Raw genomic sequence first — 15,362 nt, 5'->3', positions numbered from 1 at the left:
ATATCAACTTCATACACTTCGGACCATGTAATCACGTATGATAGTCTCCGTTGACGCCAAATCATGGTCAAGGAAGGCCACAAGCAAAATTTGCACACGGCAGCAGCAGGAAAGGACGGAATGGGGAGCACCAATCACGGTGCGTGTAAATTAGGAGTCTATGTCACTGTGCGGACTGCAGGAGCAGGTGCTTGCCTCGAGGGACTGTTTCCCAATGGAACTGACCAGGCTCCCAGATACGAGAAACGTAACACGGTGACGAGTACCAAGTCGGACAGCAGCGAAACAAGATTCTGCAATAGATCACTTCAATGTAGCTTGCGCAAAAACACAGGCTGTCGAGCAAGAATAGCAATTCTGAACATGACTAGGAATTAAATAGGAGAATGAGAAAGCTTGCATTCAAGAAAGCAGCCACTCTACCTTGCAAGCACTGAAAGCCAAAAACATTAAGAAAAGTTTAATGCTACATAGCACACAGTGCAAATGTTAATGCAAGACACACGCCATTGCCGCATCAGCTATTTCAGGAGAGGAATTGCACATGGCAACGTACACTAGAAAATACTGCTACACATATGTTAGGCTATTAGACAGTGACTGGTATTAAGTATGAGCAAAGAATTGGTTGACCTTTAATGTTTGGATGAGGAAGAGGAATGATCTTTAACAAGCATGTGGAATGAAAAAGCTTGCATTCATTGAAAAAAAATTATACTTGGCACAAATGGTATTTGACAAGGCCAGGAAGCTCATCAAGGAAGGGCAAGCTGACAAAACTCTTTTGGCCAGCGTCGTCTGTGCTTGTTCAGAGGCTGCAGGTACATCTGAAGACACACAATTTTTGTTGTCGAGGTGCCTGGATGACTCGGCCAATATCCCTGCTGGTCGAATGATGGCAGAGGCTCTTTTCACTCTTGACACAGTCATCTGTAGACGTGATGTCTCATCCAAATACTTCTGGAACGACTTCTTTGTTCGTGGTGTAAAGCCTTGCAAATTCTGCTTCAGCCCCTTCCTGTTGGTGTAGATGGGAGCTCTCGTGATGACCAAGGTGTGCTTGGCACAGACTCTGTTGAGGCAGAACAGTGACACATGAGATGCAGCAGAGATTATCCAAAGTCATGTAGTGATTTCTTTTATGTTCGAACCAATTATGCTGAACTGTAAATACAAACAAACGTTCATATCATCTGCTACAAACATATTACATGTATCTCAAGGCTAGCAAGCCAATACAGCATATATCAAGCATGTTTATTTCTGAAGCACGTGTTGTTTACCTTGTAGTAACAGCCAAAGTCATCACAACGACCTTGTTGTAGCAGGCAGCAACTTCTCTTTAGTGCGTGGAGTTTGTTGCTTTATACTGGCGCCGTCCTCATTATTGCATGTCTGGAACAGAAATTTTGGCTGCATCAGAAATTGAAGAAGCACAGTTTTGCACTATAAAATACGAAAAGGTGTGACATATATATTGTAATGGTTTGTGACTACACAACACATGCAAATGTACATTCTTTGTTCTAGGGTGCTGAGCAGCATGGTAAATAAATATTGCTACTCTCCATAAAATTGATGTCTGCCTAACTACAATGCATGTCAACAGCTTAAGTATTATTAAGGTCACAAATGAGAACATTTGTGCGCTCATTAATACATTAGAAGAGATCACACTGCTGGTTTCACAAGCAAATGCATGAAAGACATGAGGCTATTAGAAATTATGCATTCTTTTTCTGCATGAACGTGATGCACCGCTTCACTACTACAAAAATAAATGTCGTCAGGTAAACCAAACTGAACAGCAGGAACATTTGGAACCAACAGGTACGAAATATGGGTGAATTATCATGCTTGAAACTGGTACATTAATTCAGTACTTTAGCTTCAGTTTATCAAAGGGTTATTCGGTTCTGTGGACAAATGAACTTGCAAGCGCACTCGAAAAAGAAAGTACATTGATGTATTTGGCTATGGCTACAACGGCATGGCTACGGCTACAACTAGATTAAAAATGTGACGCGCGTTCCGATATTGCTTTCTCTTTCGACTGCCCAAGGCAGTCGGTCACTGATTGATTTCGCGAACCAAGTTCTTGAACGGTGTCCACCTTAATTCCGACTTCGTGCACTTCGGAGGACTGGTGGAACAACAGCTGCCTGTAAAAACAAAAGGTGGCGGTGCACCCCTGTACTTAACTACAAACGGCATTTCAACTCTGTTTTGTGTATTTCCGCTAAACGACTCGGGCATAACCCCTCTAGAAAGAACTACAATTATCTGAGACACGATTAGTACCGACTCGACCACTATAACAGGCCATATACAGGGTGTTTCGGCTAACTTTAACCAGAGTTTAAAGATATACCGATGCACTCTAAGACGACGCGACCGAATGCATGTTGCTCATTTTTGTATGTAGTGTATCACGCTATCTTTTGTATTTCGCTTAATTAGATAATCAGTTCAGATTGCTTTACCAACTTCTGAAGCAACCAAGCTACGAAAAAATGCAATTAGAAAGTTGCAGGGTGGTTTGCAAAACGCCCGTTTGTCTTTCTATCGAGTAATTAGTGCTTTCCCGCTTACTGCAGATGCCCGCAAAATAAAGAAAAAAAACACACATGACATGCCCGCTTCCGCGCCGTGATTGCAGCGTTCCCAAACATTTCTTGCACAAACGAACGTACCAGCTAGCAGGGTGTGCTGCCGCATAAAACGCGACAGGGCAGTGACGCAGTCGTTGGCTGTGCGATTTACGCCACCGATGTGCTTCCCTCGCGGCGGTTCGTGATAGCGATAAGCAGGCGCAGCGGCAGCGCACCCGGCTAAATGCTATGTTAGTTTTTACGCGGAGCATTTCGGAGCGCAGAAATCACCGCGCGCAAGCGGACATGTCACGTGGTATATTTTTTGTATTTTGCGGGCACCTGCATGCAGTAAGCGGGAGCACACCAATTCCTAGAATAGGAAGTTAGAAACTATTTAAACGGAAGGGTTGCAAACCGTTCTGGAACTTTCTAATTGGAATTTATGTTCCTAGCTTCGTTGCTTCAGAAGTTGGCTAATTAATCTTAACTAATTATCTAATTAAGCGAAATACAAAATATAGCTTGACACACTACGTACAAAAGTGAGCAACATGCATTTGGTCGCGTCGTGTTAGAGTGGATGGGCATATCTTTAAACTCTGGCTAAAGTTAGCCGAAACACCCTGTATATATTTAGCTTGCTCAGCCATGCCGGCCCCAGCTGGCAAGAATTTATATTGATTACGCCTGACAGTGAAACCAGCCAGAGTGAAAATGAAACAAAAGCAGTCGGTTCTTTTATTGTCGCGTCGGAAGAGCTGTAGTACAGTGTATACTGTTTCCAAAACAAGTATACACAACACTGTAAGAATAATAGTGGATAATCAATAAGTAAAAGTGTTTTATACCTCGAATCTGCACGGGGCTCCGAATTAATGTTGACCAACCGAAGTCAACGTAAACCCGAATCAAAGTATATAGGGGTGTTATAAACTTTGTAAGTGTGTCACGTGACGCCTATAAACGGACCGAAAAACGAAGGCTTAGCTGTTCTCACTGACTTGACACATTTGCCACTGTGGCGTTTATAAACTGTTCGGCACTTTTGGTAGCGCGCAGCGATGCGGAAGTAGTTTGAGAACCTTGTTATATAGTGAGCATTTATAAAGAAATCGAAAGAACGTTAAAATAATATAAAGAAAGCGAGCTGCGTAACGGCGGTTAGTGTGGCCACACACGAGAATAAACGGGTTAAAGCAGTGCCGTGCCGAGAGGGTTCCGTCGTCAGTTTCCCTTGCTGGATGCGACACGTTTCTGCATGGTTCTCGGGCGGCGGATCCCTTCTACTCGGCGAGCTTGCATGGGCCCGCCTCCGCAGGTGGCGACACGCAGGTCCGGGATCGTAGGCGGTTGATTCCTTCTCCCATGTGATCTTTCACGAGCCCGCCTCCGCAGGTGGCAAACCACGGAGTCTTGATCGGGGATAGGCGGCGGATCCGTTCTCTTTCGCGCGTCGTTGGTTCGCGGAAAGGGCGTCTGGTTGTAGATGGGCGACTGATCCCCTCTCCCAGGTGATTTTCACGAGCTTGCCTCGGCTGGTGGCAACTCGCGGGCCTTGGGGATCGTAGGCGCTTATCCTTTCTTCTAGGCGACGTTGGTTCGCGGAAAGCGTTCTCCTTAAGTTGCACCCACACAAAGGGGCCTGTAAGCACTGCGGGGCGCCAGCCAGACCGGCAACCCTTCGAGACAACCATAGCAAATTAGGAATCCATTCTTCGTTTCGCTTAGTCATGCACACACACGAAGGGGCCTTTAATTACTGCGGGCAGCTGCCAGACCGGTAACCCTTCGAGACAACCATAGCAAATTAGGAATCCATTCTTCGTTTCGCTTAGTCATGCACACACACGAAGGGGCCTTTAATTACTGCGGGCAGCTGCCAGACCGGTAACCCTTCGAGACAACCATAGCAAATTAGGAATCCATTCTTCGTTTCGCTTAGTCATGCACACACACGAAGGGGCCTTTAATTACTGCGGGCAGCTGCCAGACCGGTAACCCTTCGAGACAACCATAGCAAATTAGGAATCCATTCTTTGTTTCGCTTAGTCATGCACACACACGAAGGGGCCTTTAATTACTGCGGGCAGCTGCCAGACCGGTAACCCTTCGAGACAACCATAGCAAATTAGGAATCCATTCTTTGTTTCGCTTAGTCATGCACACACACGAAGGGGCCTTTAATTACTGCGGGCAGCTGCCAGACCGGTAACCCTTCGAGACAACCATAGCAAATTAGGAATCCATTCTTCGTTTCGCTTAGTCATGCACACACACGAAGGGGCCTTTAATTACTGCGGGCAGCTGCCAGACCGGTAACCCTTCGAGACAACCATAGCAAATTAGGAATCCATTCTTCGTTTCGCTTAGTCATGCACACACACGAAGGGGCCTTTAATTACTGCGGGCAGCTGCCAGACCGGTAACCCTTCGAGACAACCATAGCAAATTAGGAATCCATTCTTTGTTTCGCTTAGTCATGCACCCACACACGAAGGGGCCTTTAATTACTGCGGGCAGCTGCCAGACCGGTAACCCTTCGAGACAACCATAGCAAATTAGGAATCCATTCTTCGTTTCGCTTAGTCATGCACACACACGAAGGGGCCTTTAATTACTGCGGGCAGCTGCCAGACCGGTAACCCCTCGAGACAACCATAGCAAATTAGGAATCCATTCGTTTCGCTTAGTCATGCACACACACGAAGGGGCCTGTAAGTACTGCGGGGCACCTGCCAGACCGGTAACCCCTCGAGGCAACCATAGCAAATTAGGAATCCATTCTTCGTTTCGCTTAGTCATGCACACGCATGAAGGGGCCTCTAAGTACTGCGGGGCACCTGCCAGACCGGTAACCCCTCGAGACAACCATAGCAAATTAGGAATCCATTCGTTTCGCTTAGTCATGCACACACACGAAGGGACCTGTAAGTACTGCGGGGCACCTGCCAGACCGGTAGCCCCTCGAGACAACCATAGCAAATTAGGAATCCATTCTTCGTTTCGCTTAGTCATGCACACACACGAAGGGGCCTGTAAGTACTGCGGGGCACCTGCCAGACCGGTAACCCCTCGAGGCAACCATAGCAAATTAGGAATCCATTCGTTTCGCTTAGTCATGCACACACACCAAGGGGCCTGTAAGTACTGCGGGGCACCTGCCAGACCGGTAACCCCTCGAGGCAACCATAGCAAATTAGGAATCCATTCTTCGTTTCGCTTAGTCATGCACACGCATGAAGGGGCCTCTAAGTACTGCGGGGCACCTGCCAGACCGGTAACCCCTTGAGACAACCATAGCAAATTAGGAATCCATTCTTCGTTTCGCTTAGTCATGCACACACACGAAGGGACCTGTAAGTACTGCGGGGCACCTGCCAGACCGGTAACCCCTCGAGACAACCATAGCAAATTAGGAATCCATTCTTCGTTTCGATGAAGCATGGTGGCTGAGCATCCTTTTTGCCCGAGGTGTTACACGCCAACCGTAACAGTGAGGAGCACAGCCGCCAGACTGCGCTGTGCCAGACTGGAACGCTGCTCGGCACAGCTCGGGTGCGGCAGCTCACGGACCGGGGGCACCCGCGGGTTAGGCGGCGTCTGGAACACTGCAGAAGCAGCTGGTACCGCTCTCCGCACGTCGCCACGGACGTCTCGGTCGGCAGGGGCTCGCTGTCCGCCGGCTTCCAACGCTCCCGCCTCGAGCCACCGCGTTTGTTTCCTTCACAGAGCTTGAGTTCCGATCTCCCCACGGTGCACTTGACAGTCGCATTACCTCAAAATGTAAAGTTCGTGAGTGGTTTAGTTTTTTTAGAAGGCTGTTAGAACAGGAACATCACGTTTTTCAATGCTTCTAGTCTAAAATGTCGTATCTATGGGCAGCTGCCATTTCTGCAGATATGTGGCTAGGTGGACATTAACAGCTAAAACACAATTTCTACAATTACCTAGAGCGTACTAATTAACTTTTAATTACTAACATTAGGGCACACGCTGTAATTGCGAAATTGAAGGAGAGCAGTAGTGAAGTCACGTCTGCTTAGTAGAGACGCTACAGAGTAGCACCAACTTTCGAGATATGCGATCTCAAAATCTTGCTGCGATATATCTGAGTACAGTCAAACGCCTTTATAGCAAAGTGCAACTCAGTCCTCGAAGATCATTCGTTATCCATTTCACTTCGTTATAGAAGCCGCGTACCGCTAACGACATAGCATGCTGCTAAGTACGTTAGGCAACAAAAAAGTTTATTTAAAATCAATTCGAGAGAGGCTTAGTAAAATAGGTAGCTAACGTTTTTGTGCAGGCGTTTGTTTGATGTAAAATGCGACTGCAGCCGACCTTATCGCCGAGGTTCGCGGACGGTATGCTCAGCTGCGAATGGTGGGAGCGACGCGAAACAAACCTGCACATCGCCCATTTCAGCTGTGGCCTCCCTTGCGACTGAAAATGCTTAGTTCATTTGCAGGCTGTTTAAGGGACACTAAAGGTTAATAAGTCATCGGGCACTGTTGAAATACCATCCCAGAAACCTCGAAACGCTTGTTTCATGCGAAGAAGAGACTTATTTTAAGAGAAAATGCGTTCTGAAGCGTTCGCGTACCTCTAGCGCAGTTCAAATCGCCCGTTCTCCGATCGAGGAGTGGTGACATCATGGTCTCATAGTGACGTTGCGCCGTCGGTGAATAAAACGGCGCTCGCAGACGGTGCTACGGCATTTCTGCGCAAAACGCAACCGCGCGGCCAGAAACAGCCAGGACAGAGCCGACAGCAGCGCGAAAGCTGAACTATGGTGGCTAGCGGAAGGGAAAGCGCGCGACGATAACTTGGTTCTTTATTTTATGATGCCAACTTTGACGCTCGTTGCAATGAACGACCCTGACAACGACACATTGGCTCGCGACGCTGGGCACGACTTCGGCGATTTAAGCGCTGATGAACGTGACCTGCTGCTGAGGGCTCGCGCTGCCGGCGTCGTTGCGTACTACTACGACGGCAACTGTATGTCATGGCTGTACTTATTCGCACATTTGTAGCTTTTCCTTCGTGAAAACCAAATGCCGCACTCACCGCCCCGTCTTCGACCTGCAGTTGTTCTTGCGCTTCGGAGAATGCAGGCAAGACCGACGGAACAGCGCTACGGGAAAGTATTGCTTCGAAAGGCATTCCACACGACTTCAGTAAGTCGGCGTTGAACTCGTAATCCTCTGGACGAAAGGGCAGCGAGCACACTGTGCGATTTTTCGGCTGTTTGCCAACGCGCTGTGGCAGAGGTACGGCACTTAACCACTTCGAACGGAGAGGTTCACTCGTTGGCACAGTGATAAGTAACGTTGGATTCGCCGCTGCAACTGCCCTTGGCCGAGTTCCGCGGACCGTTCGCGCATCCCACGACTTCACATGGACGTGGCATTCTCGCTGCTTGTTCCAAATGCAAGTTTCGCGAGCCAGCAGAACCAGCGCAGCACGACGCGATAACGAAACAACTGAAACTCCAAAGCGCGTATAGCCGAGCGCGCATAGTCGAGCGAAAACGAAACCTTTCGACCACCCATACTATACTGAAGGGTAACGTGAAAATGTTATTTTTTCTTAGAATCAGATAGAAGTAGACAAGTAGCATTTTCTTCCGTCTTATAACCTAATGAAATCATCTTTTTAATACGAGTATTTGAGTACTAGTGACAAGTTATGATGTGGATTGCCTTCGTCATCTGGCTAGTACCAGAATGTCGCTGGGGGGTCTCAACTCGTGTCATGCATTTACCTCAATTTTTTGTTTACTAAAGCTCTGTTTGCGATTATATTGACGCCTTAGACGTTCTAGAGCATTGGTTTATCACTTTAACTTGACTCCATAGTAACCTTTAGTGTCCCTTTAAAGAAGTTCACGCGCAAAACCCTCTGGGAGTTGTGTAAGTGTGCGCAAGCATTGTGCTCATCTCCCCGCAGCTCGGTGTCATTATCAGTGATGTGAAACTTGATCCGAGCAGTATAAAGCTTATCAACACTTATCCAGTCGTTATCAAACTTATCGGACGAAGTCCGACCCTTATCAACCCTGATCGGTTATTATCAGTTATCGCATTTGATCCCATCCTTATCAACCCTTATCGGTCATTATCAAACTTAACGCTATCGATCCGATCCTCATCAACCATTACCCGTCCTTATCAACCTTATCGGACATTATCCGACCGGTATCAACTCTTATCGGTCCTTGTCAACTTTATCGGACTTTATCCGCCCATTACCAACCTTTATCAAGGCTTATTAACATTATCCTAATTGATCCAACCATTCTAACCCCTTTTCGTTCTTTAGCACCTTATGCATCCGCGTCGAACCACTGTCAACCGTGATGAGATCCATATAACCCCTCATCACTCCTTGTCTTCCTTACCAAGTATTGACCGCTTATCGGTCTGTGTTGCGTGACGTGAAGCACATGAGCCCTCAGATATCGGTGGCATATTGGTCGGTGAAGGAACGCCCCAACAGAAGGCACATCCCGCGACCACCGAAACGCATCAGGGATGGGGAGTGTTTGGCATAAAATTTTCGCAAAATCGGAATTTTCCCGATGTCTACAATGCACCAAGTCTGCTCAACATCTGGTTCTAGAGGTGGCTTTTATTCCACCATCACCAAATATTTCATCAAAAACTTCATAGCAACAATGTTTTATACATTATTTTCTTTACAGTGGCTTGTCTTACGTGGCGGACAGGTTTAATGTTTGGGTAGGCATAGAAATGCTTACGCATGAAAAAGAAAAAGAAACGTCAGCGGCGATTTAGCGGTAAATGTAAGAGAAATGCGTTAAGATTACGTCGCACCTCTTTCAGGTACCTAATCCACGATTTGAACCGCGTTCACCACATTACAAAGTGTTGTTCGGGAGCCCACTCTACACACGCCCTGCTTCTTGGAGGAGTGAAGTGCAAGGACCACCGTCAGTTGCACTATATATATAAGGTGAAAGGATCCGGTAGTTGAACAGGCACTTGTAGGTTGAAGACGCACGTACGAAAAAAAAAAAAAAAGAAACGATGCTTTATTTTCTACGTTTAAACATGTATTCCCTGACGAATGCCGCACCCCGACCGAAACGTAGGAAATACAGCATCGTCTTTTTCGTACGTGCGTCCTCAACCTACAAGTCTCTATTTATATAAGTAGTAGTAGTAGTGGTTTAATGTGGGAAATGACGCTTATTTCTGCAGCCCAATAGGGAGCACGGCGTAGGGGAAGTGGGAAATAAAGATGAAGGGAAGGAAAAGCAGCACGAGTCTCGTCCGTTCATGGAGAATGCCGATGATGAAGGTGGCGAAGGCAGCGGCCGGCGGGGTGAGTGGGCTTATCGGTAGGGCGGTGATCCCGGTCGCCTCCACAAACTCCAAGAATCTGTGGATGGCTCGGAGGTGGGGAGGCGACAATAACAGGAGGTCTCTGGGTGTGGTGGTAGGTAGGCCTTGTTACCTGTAGACAGTGACGACCCTTCCTGTGCGAGCGCTGCGTATATATATGACACATACACGCACACACACACACTTCTAAGCTTTCCCGCCCGCTCTCTATCTCAGCCACGTGACCAACTTCATTCACACACCACACATGTACGCACACGCATGCGTACAATTTTTTGCGACATTTACACTCCTAATGCTAAAGCATTAATTTGGCTCCGCTGACATTCGTATCCTCCACAGAAGACGAGGTACCTGTAGTCGTCCGTTACTAATGTGCAATCACGTCGCCATAAACCGAGACGTCAGCCGTCGCAGATCTCCTCCTCTGTTGCTGACATGGGCACGCTCGTCAAATTCGTCTCTAGCGCTGCCTTTGGAGCTGATCGCGCAGAGCCCTACCGAGTGGCGTCTGCGGAGGACAGTGGTGGCACCGCTTCATGGCGTCCCTTAGTACAAGCGAATGTGTTGTAGTGAATTTTGTTGTAGAGGCGTTCAAAATGTTTAGTGTTTTATGGCTTCCAAAAGCGACATTTGGAGACCAAGTTTGGCTAAAACTGTTTCGCGGGCAAATTGGGTCCGGCTGTTCTTCACATTTCGAAACTGGTCTTTCTGACTGCACCCAAGTCTTCGAGGAAACTGCCGAACATAGGCGCGCTTGTCATTGCGGCAGTTCTGTGTTAAAGTGGCCTAGCTAATCAAGCCGTTACTTGCATTTAAAAGTGCGGATCGATGCATACGATATTTTAAGATAACGGTTCTTCATTGGTATTTTTTTGCGCAGCAAGGACGAAAAATAGGTGGGTATACCTACAAAGAATGGAAAAAGTATGCATAGAGTAGGCACATTGTCGGCGACACGAGATTCAACGAAGAGTTACACCTTGCACACACAACCCATCTGTTTTTCCCGGCGTCTACAAGAAGGCCGCAAGCGGCTTGTATGAACAGTATTAATGGTAGCGTAAACTGTGCATCTGCTGCTTCATGTATTTTTCAAATTTATAATGCAGAATGGGAGCATAACACGGCTGTATATAAGGAGGGAAATCGCTCCCAGAAGGGTTGCATGGATGTCCTTGGAATACTGTAACGGACTTACACGGCGCGTTTTTCCGCATTTGAGAAATGCAGCTGCCCGGCACCTCGTTACGCCAGTCGTCGACGTTGCCTCTTTTACGTTGTGGCCTGGTTCGTGGGAAAGTTCATCTTTCGTTACCCCTGGAAAAGAAAAGAAAGTCAGTGCCGTGCGCAGCCCGAAAACCGGCCGTCCGGTGACCGTCAAAGTGTGGCCACGAGCGCCACTGCTGGCGATGCAGGCTGTGTGCAGACCCTTTGTGTGTGTTCCCACGCATCGTTCCCGAAGGACTTCTGGCTAAGCTCACTCGAGGCCTCTGGAACAACACGAGTTATGAACATTGGCCCATCCAACGCACTGTGGGAGTTGATGCAAGCTAAGCTTTATATACAGTTTGCTCTGATTGCCAATAATTAGCGCTGATGCTGGCGGCGAATGCGTAATTTCTTCAGCGTTTAGTCCAATACGAGAGTGGTGAGTTGATGTTAAACGTTACCTTGCGTGCACCGCTGCTGTTTGTTTGCTTAGTGCACAGAACACGCAGGGAGACGTGTTTGCTTGAGGCGTTGTTGGGCGTCATTGTTCATAATCTCTGAGCTGGTTGAGCATTATCACTCTCTCACATGGCACACGGCATGGAGGTGATAAACCGTAATTGAATTATGGGGCTGCACGTAATTTAAATAATTATAATTGTATGAATACCTTCTATACATACATTCGCTGTCTGTACAACATTTCGCTGCGTAGCGAAGACGCTCCTGTCCTGCGCGACGCTTCTTTCGGGGCCGAGTGTCCTCGACGCTGACTGCACGCTTTGGAGCCATCTTTCTGCCGTGTGTTTACGTGCTCCTTCTGTATACGTGGCCAGCACGATGCTGAGACGCCAGCGCTCTCATCGGGCTACGGACGATTGTAATGTTTGCACCATCACAGTCCAGCGCCTGCATTTTTGTCGTTTAGGAAAGCAAGCACAGCACGAGCCATGCGCACAAACTATGAAACGCTGCCGTGGCGTCGCCGGCCGGGATCGGGGCTAAAGTCCCTTGATAGTTTGAAAGTAGCGACACGCTTTGAACTCTGCCGCCGCCGCGTGACCTCCTCGCCTCCTCCTCGCCCCTTGTGCGTTCCCCCGGCGGCAACCAGTTTTGCCCCCGTTTTTCAGCACGACGATTGGTCTCCCTGCCGTTGCCCTTGGAAACGCGCGGATCTTGAGTTTTGCTTGTGTTTTTCTTTTTCGTTCGCGCCATTTTCCTCCTGAGCACGGCTGGCTCGGCGCTTTAGCTCGGCGTAGCGAGCGTTGTACGCTATGTTTCCTGCTCTATGTGCTAGCGCCATGTCGTGCTTTTGCACATATAACTGCAGCAAAAAGCCTCAAGATGGTTATGCCGTTTTTTGATTCCACAAGGAAAGCGTGACGGCTTGCGCAGGAAGCAGAGGCTGCATGCCATTGGCCGAAAGAACTTTGTTCCGACAGAGAACAGCGTTGTTTGCGATCTGAGGCTTCTTTCTTATAGCTCGTAGCAAAGCATCCCGTAATGCTGCATTTTTTTTTCATTCTTCCGGACTGCTCACCAGCGTTTCTTATTGCGGTTGTCCTCAGTATGCTTAATATTCTGGGGCGGCTCCATCACCTCGCACGTCGCTGTTGTTATTCAGTTGGAAGTGCAGCATTATAGATTCTGCTTTGCGCCCTGAAAAATTTAGTGGCAAGTATACCCGTGGTATTGCAGGTGATGAGCGTTAGCTTGTCAACATTGAATTTTTTTTTTATTTTTAAGGCGAAAGCCTTTAGATCTCTGTGTGTCAAGGTCGCGTTGTAAACTGGAAGTTTCACGTGACCCAAGGAAGGCCAGAGGAGACCCAAAGCATGTCCACCCCTGTATAAGAGAATGATTACCCAAGTTAATTAATGAATCATTAGTGATTGACATAAGGTGGATTAGGGAGGATTAGGGTTGATTAGAGTGCATTAAGAAAGATTAAGATGCATGAATAAAGGTTAAGGTGGGTAGAGGAGGACTAAGGCGGATTATGGTGTATTAAGGTGAAGGCTTGATGAAAGGGTATTAAAACCGATTAGGCTGGATTAGGGTGCATGAACGAGGATTAGGGAGGATTAAGGTGGGTAAAAGAATATTAAGGCCGATTCATGTGGATTAAGGTGAATTAGGGTTGATAAAGGAGGATTAAGACCGACTAGGATGGATTAGGGTAGATTAAGGTGGATTAGGGACCATGGAGCTGGATTATGTTTGATAGAGGTGGATTAGGGTGTATTAAGGTAGATTGGGACTATTAAGCAGGATTAAATTGGATTAAGGTGCATGAATAAGCATTAAGGTGTATGAAGGTGGATTAAGGCGGATTATGATGGATTAGTATTGATAAAGGAGGATTAAGACCATATAGGATAGGCTAAGGTGCATTAGGGGCGATGTAGGTTGATTAGGTTGTATTAAGGTGGATTAGAGTGTACTAAGCTGAATTAGGGTTCACTGAGTATTAAGGCCGATTAGTCTAGCATAATACTCCTAATGCACGTTAATCCACCGAATCCACATTCATCGACCTTAATCTTCCTTCATTCACTTTGATCCACCCAATCCACGAAACTACTCCTTAATGCACCCTAATCCACCTTCATCGACCTTAATCTACTCAAAGCATCCTTAATGCACTTTAATCCTCCTTAATCAACCATAATGCTCCCTCATTCACCTTAATCCACCCTAATCCACTAGAATCGTCCTTAATTCACCTTAATCCACCCGAATCTACATTAATCTTCCTTAGTACACCCTAATCCTCCTTAATGCACCCTAATCCTCCTTCATTCACTCTAATTCACCCTAGCCCACCGTAATCCTCCTTAATAGACATTAATCCTTCTTAATCAACCCTTATCCTTCATGCACTTTATCCCACCCTAATCCACTATAATCGTCCTTAATGCACCTCAACGCACCTTCATCCACCCTAATACACCTTCATCGACCTTAACCCAACCTAGCCCTCCTTTATGCACCTTAATCCACTTCATTCACCCTAATGCGCCTTCATCGACGTTAATCCACCTTAAACCTCCTTAATACACCCGAATTCATCTTAATCCAATCACTAATCAATCATTACTTTGCTAATCATTAATCATCTCTTATACCAGCTGCACATGCTTTGGTTCGCTTCCCGCCTTCCTTCGGTCACGTGATATTTTCTGTAGCTCACAACGGGACCTTGAAACAGAGGTCTAAGGCTTTCGCTTAATAAGCCACGCACAATGGGATGTGTCACAAGCAATACTAGATCAAACGCATGCAGTAAAGCATCTGATCATGTGGCTGAAAAATTGTCTAGAGTATAGAACTCGCCTCAAAGCTCCCTTTACCTCGGTATATCCGGTTCATACGGCTTTAAGAAAAAACCAACCTCCTCATAAACGTTGCCTCCAGCGTTATCGATGCTGTTATTAGCATTTCTCAATATTTTCAACCCCACCGGGGCGCGCAACTGGCCCAAAATAACACGCCTCCATAGAATCCCGCGGCCCGTCCGCGGGAGCCCAGGAGGAATAGCGCGCCGTGCGCAGCCGGCGGGCGAGGAGAATCGAGGAGGATAGCGCCGTGAGGAGGAGAGTGTCGCTACTTTCAAATTATCAAGGGGCTTTAATCGGGGCGTGCATGCGAGGCCATCTGGTGGTGTTGCAAGAAATCCAGCGGGGCGCGCGAGCATGATGGTGATGATGATTTATTGGCATCCCCTTTGAAACGAAGCGCCGATAAAGTCACCTAGCGCGCTTTGCTTACTTAGGTATGCCATACACCCTTTTTATTGTAGCGTTTTTGTATACAAATTTATTTTTTTCCCTTCCTCCAGAACTTCTCCATCTCCCTTGAATCACTACCTATGCCTGTAGCGGATCCGGTCGCATCAATCTCTCGCCTGTTTATTTTTTTCATCCGATGCTATAAACGTCTCTTGCTTATCTCGACTGGTGACCGGTTGGTACTTCTGTCTACTTCAAATCGAAGCGCTTCTGGAAGTTGTACGTTGCGTACTGGTCTCGCTGGGTCGATCCCCTCACATTCCGTTAGGATGTGCTGAGTGGTCTCCGGATTTTCGCTCCAGCATACGCATGTCTCATCTAGTTGCGAATATTTCCTCCGGTATGTTTTTGTCCTTAGACAACCAGCTCGAGGCTCGAATAGCAAGGCATTTCGT

General features: G+C 47.3%; 1 protein-coding gene and 1 long non-coding RNA gene across 6 annotated transcripts in view; one reads left to right on the top strand and one right to left on the bottom strand.

The window, feature by feature from the left end:
* Nucleotides 1-15,362, top strand: part of LOC126543027 (uncharacterized) — a 248,848-nt gene that overhangs the window by 52,490 nt on the left and 180,996 nt on the right. The window lies entirely within an intron of this gene.
* LOC129387875 (uncharacterized) lies at nt 8,294-14,061 on the bottom strand. Its single transcript, XR_008615027.2, has 3 exons — nt 11,860-14,061; nt 11,166-11,284; nt 8,294-10,076 (listed from the first exon to the last, which is right to left on the bottom strand). It is a non-coding gene; the product is annotated as an uncharacterized lncRNA (long non-coding RNA).

Source organism: Dermacentor andersoni, chromosome 2 (assembly GCF_023375885.2).
Source record: "Dermacentor andersoni chromosome 2, qqDerAnde1_hic_scaffold, whole genome shotgun sequence".
Classification (NCBI taxonomy): Eukaryota; Metazoa; Arthropoda; class Arachnida; order Ixodida; family Ixodidae; genus Dermacentor; species Dermacentor andersoni.
The sequence above is the reverse complement of the archived record's forward strand: the minus strand, read 5'-3'. Positions and strand labels throughout refer to the sequence as shown.